The sequence below is a fragment of the Gallus gallus genome, chromosome 4, assembly GCF_016699485.2.
Source record: "Gallus gallus isolate bGalGal1 chromosome 4, bGalGal1.mat.broiler.GRCg7b, whole genome shotgun sequence".
Taxonomy (NCBI): Eukaryota; Metazoa; Chordata; class Aves; order Galliformes; family Phasianidae; genus Gallus; species Gallus gallus.
This window is the reverse complement of record NC_052535.1, coordinates 83,235,119-83,246,560: the sequence shown is the minus strand read 5'-3', so window position 1 is coordinate 83,246,560 and position 11,442 is coordinate 83,235,119.

Below are 11,442 nucleotides of genomic sequence, written 5' to 3'. Positions count from 1 at the left end.
ATGAGGAGCCAAGCTTTCTGTTCCTCTTTTCTGGTTCTCCCTAAAGCGTAGCCATGCTCACACTGTGAAGGAATCATAGAATCATAGAATATCCTGGGTTGGAAGGGACCCATAAAGATCGGCAAGTCCAACTCTTGGCTCCACACAGAACCACTCAAAAATTAGACCATATGACTGAGAGAAGGTTGGACTCTTCTCCAAATTTGCCGTTGTGTCCCACTGCACAGCCAGAGAGAAGGAAGAGTGAAATGGCCAATTTGAGCTGGTGCTGGGATGAGCATTTAGTAGATGTCATTGTTCAGATTAATTCTCTGTTGCTGCTGGACTTATATATGTACCAGTCATGCACATTTCAATTATTTCATGGTCACGAGGGCTTGAGAGGTAGAGGGATGGGTATGGGAAACAGCACTGTAAAGTACATCAGTGGATATTTTTACCAGTGTCATAGGTACAGGGTGGCAGAGTGCCGTACTGAAAGCTTTATTAGCTCCCATGTATACACCCATAGACTCTCTCCGTCTATCAGGAGTGTGAGCATTTTAATCTCCAAGCACTTACGAAGCATGTCAGCATCACTTTCCCCTTTAACCAGCAACAGAACAGAGCTGGAAGGAGGTGATGTGTTTTTCTTTAGGCCGTCCATTGGGATGATGACAAAGGCTGGGCAGCCTTTGGCAAGCACGAGATGAAAATACTATGAGTTAAATGAGGTATTTTGAGTGCGATAGTTTATCAGATGAAAATATGAAATTGAAAACAATTCAGACAGGAGAAGAATCAGAAAAAAATTAACATTTCCTTAAGAAAGGTTAAGTAAAATATCTTGATTTTTTGAAAAATAAGCAATGAATCTGAATGTCTCATTTTCTCCCAGTGCAATCTGGGAAACCTGAGGTTTTATTTCACAGCAGAGTTTTTCTGATGGCACATTTCTGTAGGTGTGATGGTGAATTTGGGCACTTTGGCTTTGCCCGGTGGCAGAGCCCCACTCACAAACACTTGCTGGCAGCACAACAAGGTGCGAGCCCATCCCCAAAATGCTGCACTGGCAAAACCCCAAGCCTGGGCTGCGTCTTCACTGGGAGCACTTTGCCTGTATAACTACGCCATTATCATCAGACTTGTTTGTAAAATGTCTAGCCGACACTGGGTGCGAGGGTCAGATTTTCAAAGCATGGAGTGCTCGTAATTGGAGCCAGATTTCTGGAGGAGCCCGGCTCCCATCTAAACACCTCCAGAGAGTGACGGGGTTGTCTCCCCTGGCTGTTCCCTCTGCGGGAAATGAGAGCTGCTACAGGCTGACTCCAGACCTAGATAAATAGCAATGAATGAAAGTAATTATAGGGGGTGAATTTGCAAATATTTTAAGTTTCAAAGCATTAATTTTGTTAATTAAATAATGAATTTTGTTAATTAATGCTCATCATACAACCTTGGCCTGACCTGGAGGTTAATGCAAAATCACTGACATGGGTGAGAATCTCTCTCCTCCCAAATTCCCTGGGGTAAATTAAACTTTTTCGGATTTCATCTGGCTTTGAAAGCTGAACCGATTGAACTGAAACTTTTCTATGGGGTACATTCATCCCTCCTGTATGCCTGAAGACAAACCAGTGGCCGTCAAGAAATTATAGAGCCTGCACAGAGTACGGATTCAAAAGTTTGTCTTTCTTTACAGCTTTGATCGATTCCTTTCTTCCTTGCTTTACACGGTGAAATGTAGTGATGCTGGTTTATAGGGAACCCTGTTAGGATGTTGGAAAACCTATTTACTAATGAAGAAAAAAAGAAACAAAAGGAGCAGTCTCTCAATGTGTAATGTAACTGTGTTTAAATGTTGCTGAAGTAATTCAGTGGTTCTAGTTTAATTTGTCAGGTTTTCTACAGACTTTTCCATATGCAGTGAGAGACAGGCACTGTAGTGCCATGTGCTTTAAGGAGAGTTTAGCAGCAATATTGGAAAACTCCATTTAATTTGATTATGGATGTGCCTTAAAGGGGATGATTTCAAATTAAGAAAAAGTGTTTTAAAGGCAGGAACAGTGCTGTGCCTTTAGAGAGGGGTTTGGGATGAAAAGTCCCAGCTCCTCCACAGTCATCTTGGGTCACAGTTGTGAAACTAGATTTTTTAATCTGCAGATAATATACCTAAGCCTTCCTAATCTTTTTTAAACCTGATCCAAGATTTTTGTGTTTCAAATTCCCACCTGTAATCCCATATTTCAAAGGGCTGATGTGGTGATAAACATGTTAAAAACTGGGAAATGGCTAGGCATTGCTGCACTGCCAGATGTGTTGATTCACAACTCAGAAAAGCACTCACAGCACAGACACTCAGTGGCACAGCATTTACTCTCAGATATCCCAGTTTTGCACAGGGAGACTGATGATTTCCATCAGCGAATGTGAAGTGTGATGCTGAGCATCCTCTGCCCTTACAGACCTCCTGCAGGATGAAGCATGCTTGAAAATTGAATCTCAAATGCCCCCAAAAAACAAGAAAGGGAACGTGTACTTAAACCCACGCTTAAAATACTGGAGAGAAAGCCTGGCTCCATCTCTTGCCTCTTGACACTATTTGGAAAAGCTGGAGTGTTTTGAAGCCCCTCTGATTTCTGCATGAGAATGTTGCTTTTGAAGTCCAAGCTGGTGTCGTCAGGCAGTGCAGTGCTAAGTTTGGGCCCTCGCACTTTTCTCTCCCTGGGGCTCCTTGTGCGCCATTTGACAGAAAGAAGATCTGCAACAGATGATGTGAAGCTCATCCATTTGGTGTTTAAAGTCAGTGGATTCCTCTATCCCTCTCCAAACCCCTTGAAGGCAATCCAGATAAGAAGCAGCTTTTGATAGCCTGTGACTGCATGACCCTTATTCTGCTCTAAACACTCGTCATATTTTCTGTGCAGCTTTGGTCTGGCAGGGTTTGTATCTGAATATAGTATTTTGGGTCACACCGCAAGCTTGATATCACGGGCCTGCAGAGGAACAGAAGACCACACTGTCTAATTGCAACCTTGTCCAACCACTAAATAGCATTCTGTGGATCAAAAGCCTATCTTTAGTCCTTCCCAAAAAACACTGGGCCTTTGCCAGGAGGGGAAAATGCTGGGAAGATAAACAGAACTGAAGAACAAAAAATGGCAAGATTGAGAGGAGATATTTTCCAATAGACAGCCTGTAATTTGCTATGGATGTGGTAATTTAGCCAAAATAATTGAATTCTATGAGTTTCCAAAGGGTTTCTGTTAATTCTGCTGGCGTGTTTGGGTTGCATGGTTGGTAATGTGATATGAAATCTTTCATCTTGGGTTTGCTGCTCTGAGCACCACCCCAATTATCATTGATCATAAGCATCACCCAATCATAAACATCACAGTTGTTTCCCTCGGATGGCTTTTTCAGCAGTATATGTGAAATACATGAAAGTTTCTCATTCCCTAAGTGGAGAAGCATGCTTTCCATATCCAAAAACACCACTGGGAACAGGTAATCTCAGGATTTCAACTTACCCAGCCATTCTTTGAGAGTCTTAGTCAAAATGGGTGGGAACCAGCTCATACGTTCAATGGATTTGAACAGAAAGCTTTCTGCTGAGTGGACAGACAGCTTCCCAACTGCTTCTTAAGGGAAAATAGGAAGCAAAGACATCCCAATAAACTGAAAATATTTTGTAGACTGAAAAATGGAATATTAGGCTGGAAGAGAGCTTGTGCAGGCAAGATCATTTAGGCCTAGCCAACCCATTACAGAGATGTGCCTATTCTCATGATGGGAATTGCATGACTTGCCCAAACTCAGGCACTGGCCTTCTGCTAAGAAAGCCTTTTTCTAATGTCTAAATGAAATCTGTCTGCGTCAGCAACACTGTTCTTGTGCCCAGAGAGACACAGACAATGGTTTATTGCCTTTCCTCAGGTTGTGTTGTTTCAGTCTGAGGTGAACTGATGATGATGGGAAATGATTTGCTACACTCCTGTGTGTGTAATGTCTTACTGGACTGCAGGCATTGTTGTGCTACTTCTGTAAGTTAATATAAGCAATATGGGAGCTCATTAACATGAAATAGAATTAACAACTCCACTAGATACTTAAAATCACAGACTCCATGGAGATAGAGTCTGACATCTTCAGTTTTTCCTGATGTTCTCCATTTTTTCCTCTCATTTTCACAGGTGATTTTGTCTATCCCACAAAGACTTGGGAACTTGCCATCTCACTAGCTAACAGTCACAGTTACCAACCATCCTTTCATGTCAAATTGTTATATTGAAGAGCGTAATTAAACCAGTCTGCTGCCAGCCACCTCTTAGTGTTGCTAGAGACTTGCAGATCTCATAGACTATACCATGTCCCCTGTTAACCTAGGCTCCCATTAAAGAGGAGATTCATATATGAATTTCTCTGGCACTCATGAATCTCATTGCACATCTTAAAGCTTACTTCTTACCCATGATTAGGAGAATATAACACACACATCCCCTGCAGCACAGAGAGCCAGAGAAGGTTCCTGGGCTTTGTTTTGCTTGTTTGTTTGTTTTTCCTTTATTAAAGGAACAAATTATTTTTATGGTCACTAATTAAATGCCAGATGAGCTTTGCTGGCAACCACAAAGAGACTGAGTGAAAGTGTGATCCTTTAGTTACTTATTGCAATGATTTTTACCTTTCTGAAGGTCAGAGGAACCAAAGTCGCTGCTATTCACATTAAGTAGCAGTTTAAAGTGACTTCATATGGAAATAAAGGGCCATATAAAATTCTGGATAATGGAGACTTTCGCTCAGTGTGTTGCAAGAGATGAATAGACGGAAGAGATGAGATATATATGCCTCTTGTATGTAGCCCTGGTATCTTTGTGTGAGACATGGACCCATCGGAGCAAATAGGAAATTTCTCAGCAACATCAATAATCTGCAAGTAATGGCGGTATGTTAAATTCATGCCTTTAAGTGTTGTGAAATGGGGATCACTTTCACATTATTTAACCCATTTTAAACACAGCAAAATTGTGCCTGTTGCCTTGAACCATCCCTAAAACCGGAATTTTGTGGCTGATTTTTTTCCAAATTCTCATTCTGTGTAGAGGAAGAGGTAAGAGCTGTGGGCTGCCCACAGGGAGTGCAGAGAGATGCAGGAGCAGAAACTGGAGATGGAGATCCCACAAAGATGGGATCAACAAAGAAATAAGAAGACCACAAGAAAGAGGTGTATCTAAAACAAAATAACCCTCCTCTTCTCTAGGAGCACCTCTTCTGGCCCATCTGCTGCTGTGCCTTTTTTGTACTCCTCTGTGGATCAGGGGGAGGTCCCCATTGGTGCTTTGTTGCCCTTTCCAATCTCTGTACCACGTCCCCCTTCCAACCCAACACGACTATAGATTGTGGCCTGAGAAACTCACAGGTGTTTAAAGGAAAAATGCAAACCACCTCAGGGCTGGAGAGGCCCAGACATGTCTTGTTGCTTGCTCGCTTCACTGTGGAACATCATTGCTCACGTTACGTGACTTTCTCTGTTGTGTGCAAAAGGAGAATCAGGGCCAACCACTCAGCCCAGTGCATCCCCCTGTGATGTTATTTGCTTTTTTCTTGCTTTCATCAGTTTGACCAAATGAAGTTCCCAGCAAGAGCATGGCACCATCTGTAGGAGCAGACGCTATTGTTCTCTGGGCTGAGACCTGCTGGCTATTTAAATAAAACAACTTGTTATATGTGACTTCCTACTCTGTAGCCTACTGGTAATTTTGAATTGCTGTCAGAACATACTGTCCCCACAATCACTTCCCTCCTGCTGGGATGTCTTTTCCTGTGTTTACCCATGTCTTTTAAGTAATACTTAGAGCCAAGTGTCCATGCTGTGACAGAAACACATATTTTAATCGTTTAGCTTCTGTAATGCTAGAAGCACTCAGCAGATAGGAGAGAGATCATTAAATTACAGTGACATGCCTACAAATCTTGCTTTGAAACTACAAGGACGGAAGAGAAAGTCATTTTGATAAGAACATGCTCAAGTTGAGCAATTTGCCTTCATCCTGTTAAGAAAATTTTGCTTCACTTGGAGAAAGACCTGCAGAGCTAAGCCTAGCAAGGGGATCCCTGGGCAGCATGAAATCTGTATCATCTGGGAATGAAGTAAGACACTGAAATGTCTGAAGAGCCCCTGATGTGATATAGCCATTGATGTAACTGTAGGATATTCAGTGATGATGGGGTGGATTCTGATATTTGTGGAGCCATTCCTGTGACACCAAAGACCGCCCATCCCTATCAAGTTTCACAATCTCGATGAGTCTGAAGCATCAGCGTACCACAGAAACCTTCCCCCCTCAGAATCCCACTAAGGGTCTGTCTGCAAAAACATACAGGGCAATAAGCTTTTAAAAATAGGGATCATTAGGAAAAGTACATGGGAGCTTCTGCCACAGACTACAAGGCGGCTGTAAGCTCCATCTCTCTTGCTATGTGCAGAAAAAAATCTGCAAGTAACAGTCTCTGCCCTTGGAAATTCCCTGCATGGGGGAACTGGAGCAGGTGTTTTGCATTGGATCTATGCAACTGCGCTTTGATCCCCAGGTGAATACAAATGGAATAGTGGCCAAATGTTGCTTTTATTTCTCCCTTGTTGGGGGCAAGGAGTGGCAAAACTCTGTTCTTTCAGTGTTGGTGACTGAAATCCTTCACACCATGCTGTGTATCACAGTCATAGAACTATGCATTTTAATGTAAGTGGTAACCGGAGCAATCTGTTGTTTCCTTTGGACTGAACCTATGTGTACATATGAAACTGTACTTCAAAGCCAGCAGTAATACAATGCTCAATAAAATTTACGCGAACATGGAGCTTAATATGACATGGATCAAGCAGTAAAACAGCAACATAGGGACTGTAAGTGGCTTTTTAAAAATAGAACTATATAAAATTAAAGCTGAAGCATACTTCATCCCTTTACAGGAAAAGCAAGGAACTACTGACTCTACTATGATAAAACTAAATTGCATTGGCCCATGACCTTATCAAGTGAACTGTAGAATCATAGAATCATTAAGATTGGAAAGAACACTAAGATTATCTAGTCCAATCATCAACCCATCCCCACCATGTGTTTTTGTTAATGATGGGCTACAACTGCAAACATATGACGGTTGCTACTTTTTTAACAATTAGTAAAGGCAAATGCATAGGAAATCATTGTTGTTGTTTGTATTTTTCCCTCCCTCCCTCCCTCCCTCCCTTCCTTCCTTCCTTCCTTCCTTCCTTCCTTCCTTCCTTCCTTCCTTCCTTCCTTCCTTCCTTCCTTCCTTCCTTCCAATAAGGACTTGCTTTTGTCATTATACTTTGCTCCTTTCCAGGGGATTATTTTTGTTTCACATCCCAATTTCAGCAGCTTCCTTCTGATCTTGGCTCTCCATCAGCCATACTGAGGGCTCTGGGCTCGAGGAGTTGTGAAGTAATTCTATATCCCCTGAGGCTTCAGTGAGGAAATAGTCACAGATTTATTGGGCTTTAAGGGAGACTGGGAGGAAACCAGATGAAGGCACCCTGCATCCCGGATTAAATTCAGAAGAAATCAATGCATTATTTTATATTAAAGATGTCACTTAGGAAAGTTATTTTGAAATAAAAGTAAGATGGAGAGTTGGGAAAAAAAGCAAATAACAAAATAAGTTCTTACACATAAAATTCAGCATAAAATTTATATCTATGTGGTGGAGAGCTTTTTGTCTTTTCTGACCACATGCACTTTCATTATGAAACTATGAAGTCTAATTAAAGTCTTGTATTTTTAACTTTTCATGATGACTTTATTTTTAGCCTGAAGAAGAGATAGTCTTTATGTCAATGAGTATTCCAGCAGGAGGTAGTTATGTTCCAGTCTTGCCTTTCTATGAAAAAAACACTGACTTGTCATGCAACCCTGCCTACTACTACATCCTAAATAAGACACAGTAGCATGGTCGGCTGCTGCAGAACCAGCAAGCCAACATGATCTGGGTGGAGAGTAATCCTCTCACCTTTACTTTACACATTATTGACCCCAGTTTGTTGCTGTTCATCTGTTTTCCATTCTTTTTCCCTAGGTGCCCTCTCTGAACACTTAGGTGTTTTTTTAGGGAGGGTGTAAGAAGGTTTCAAGAGATGACTCTAAGGCAGAGAGTGGTCAGGCACTGGAATGGCTTGCCCAGGGAGGTAGTGGAGTCACCATCCCTGGCCGTGTTCAAGAAAGAGGCGTCTGGATGAGAAGCTACAAGATATAGTTTAGTGGCTTGTGGTTGCAATGGTAGTGGGAGGACGGTTGGACTAAATGATCTTGTAGGTCCTTTCCAACCTTATGATTCTATGATCTTTAGACCTTCCACTGTGTCATTGCTTACCATTATGACCTTCAGTGCTTTTCTTATCCTTCACAGTTCAATAATAGATTGAGCTACAGTATTTGACCCACGTTGTTCCCCAAAGGAGGGGAAAACTGTGTGTCCTGAGGAAGAGTTATCCTGTTCCTTTAAAAATAACCACCTGTGCTTCTTTGGTGCATTTTACCTGCCTTCACAGCTCCCGCTTGCCCAGAGCTATCTCTCCCTCCTATTCCTGGTAGGTATTCTTTTGAATTCATCAGAGATTCAACCTGAGCTGTTCACTGTAGTGAAGCTGGAACATATGGCCTTTAAAGGACTCTTCCAACTCAGATGATTCTCTGATTCTATGAAGAACCACAGAACCACACAATTGCAGGGCTTGGAAGGGACCCCAAGAGATCATCGAATCCAACCCTCCTACTAAAGCAGGTACCCTATGATAGGTCACACAGGTAGGCATCCAGATGAGTCTTGAATATGTCCATAGAAGGAGACTCCACAACCCCTCTGGGCAACCTGTTCCAGTGCTCTGTCACCCTTACTGTAAAGAATTCGTTCAGTGTGTTAGTATGGAACTTCCTATGTTCAAGTCTTAGGCCATTGCTCCTTGTCCTTGTCCTATTGCTACACACTGAAGAGCCTGGCCACATCCATTCGCCTCCCACCTCCCTTTAGATATTTATAAACATTTATCAGATCCCCTCTCAGTCTTCTTTTCCCCAGGCTGAACAGACTCAGGTTACTCAGCCTTTCCTCATACGGGAGATGTGGAAACAAAAAATTATTAAAAAAAGAAGTGGACAAAAAAAAATGCACGCTTTTTGGAAAGCTGCACATAAGATTGTTCCTTATTTATTCAGGATAAACAACATCACAAATTCTTATTTTTGAGCAGAAGAAGGAGAAGTGAATGAGAGAAAGGAGGGAATATTTGGGGATGAAGAGTAGAGTTGCAAAAATGAACAAGGAACACAAGGTATCTCTTTGTGGTGGAGTTCAGCCATGCTGTAAACCTTGGCAAGAGAAGCTACACAGCAAGGGTAACTGCTCTGGAGCAATATCTGCTAGACAATATCTCAAAATCTGCAACAAACATGGTCATTTATCCTTGCAGTGGAGGAGGTAGAACTGACTAACTCAAGGCTTTGGGACATCCTTTGCAAAATTTATTATGGTGGTGTGTTGTTTTTTGTTTTTGTTTGTGGTGGGTTTTTTGATGTATGTTTGTTTTCTTTGTTTATTTGTTTGTTTTTCATTTAGGCATCATAGCCCTGTGGAAGGCACTGAGGTTGATACTGGTTTCAGCAAAGTCTCACAGCTGTATTTACTGCTCCTGAGCAAAGAAATGGGAAAACTGAAACTCTTTGTACCTGAACAATGATGAAAATCCTAAAGAAACAATTAGTTACAGATTAATTTTCTGGAGGACCAACCAGACAGCTGATCTAAAAAGCTTTTGTACTTTGAAATATTTCTGAGTAAGTGTGACTCCTTCCCATGGTGGAGATTTGGTTGTGTCAGCTTCAGTGAGACTGACTCTACTGCTGTCAGGTCACAGACATTTATCTGAGTCTGGGGCTTCTGAGATGGTTCCCGAGACAGTAAAATTTACAACTTCAAAGGTTCTCAGGTTTCTATTGAACTGTAAAAAGCTCAGAGTTGGGCTTCAAAGATGATGAAGTTGGCTTAGAAGCAATAAGATTTTGAAAATGCCTTGCTCTGCAAACGTGTTAGAGATATAATTAAAATAAACAGCCATAGATCTCATTAACTATTTCCAAGAACTGTGGCTATGAGTCTTCTCCTCTCAAATACTCTGAGTCATGATTATGTTCTGACAGACAGTTTTAGTTTTCTGGACTTGCCTAAGCCCACATGAATTAATAGAACTGCAAAAATGTCAGAAAGAGCTGAATCTGGACATCATGAGCTCGCATATAATGATGAGTATTTGGCTTCCTTTGCTGATGGTGATGAGGCAAAGAGGGAATTAATCCAGCTGGGAGTTTGCAGAGCTGCCAGGATAGGAAAAATATGTGTAAAAGTAAAACATCTGCTATAAAATGAAGGGAAAGACGAGGAACATGGAGTCCCAGGAGAGGTGTCTTGACAGTTGCCATTTGGAGGAGAGATGGGTTTTGCATTAGCAGGTCTCCCCTCAGCATGCTTTGCTTCACTGGGCAAAATGGGTGAAGATTGATCTGCAGCATCTTGATACTGTTGCCCAGATGTGAAAATGTCTCTTCACGCTTCCTAAAACTCCCAGTCATGCCTTTAGAAAACGCAGCAGCGCTTACAGCTGAGTCGTCTCCTGCTGTGCTGCCCAGGAACATCGCATTGTTTCCTTCCATCTACACCCCAGTCGGTTCTTGTTCTCTTTCTGTTATACATACCTGGGGGAGGGCATTTTTTGGTAATGTGTTTGCTGAGTGTTGTGCACTGCAGAGCTCTCAAGGGGTCATTCTAACAGAAATATTATGTTTTAACTTAGGACAACCTGCCATGTTTCCTGGTACAACCAGACAAGCTTGGAGAAAGTGCAGAAACCACTCTGTAGAAAGTGTATTATTTTACAGTTCTAGAACCCTGAGATCCTCATCAAATTTCTATGTCACTGGGAAATTTTTATGCTGAAGCTTTGCCTAAACCAGTAAAATAAAAGTGTTTGGGAACATCAGTGGTCCTATGACCAGTCATCTGCTGGGAATGGCTCCTGGAGCATTCCAGCCTTGCTTGGGCACTACCAGGAGAGTACTAGCTGGCACAGGGTGAAAGCTGGCAAAGGACCATTTTGCTGACTTTACAGGGTGGATTATTTTGCCTCAGTTAAAAGGGTCCTACCTGAGTTTGAAAGGTATAGGGGCATTCTTGCAAACATTTTTGTACTCTTGCCAAAAGTTTGACCTATGTCAGGCACATTAGGCTTCCTGAGTGGTGATGAATGTTTTAATCTCTCAGTGAAGTCAATTGCTTCCAGGTATCTTATTGATGGAACACAAGAGCCAGAATTGGCTGCTCAAAATCAATGCTTCATGTAAAACTTTACATCGTGTTCAACTACTGGCTTCATTGTTTTTCCAGTGTGCTAGT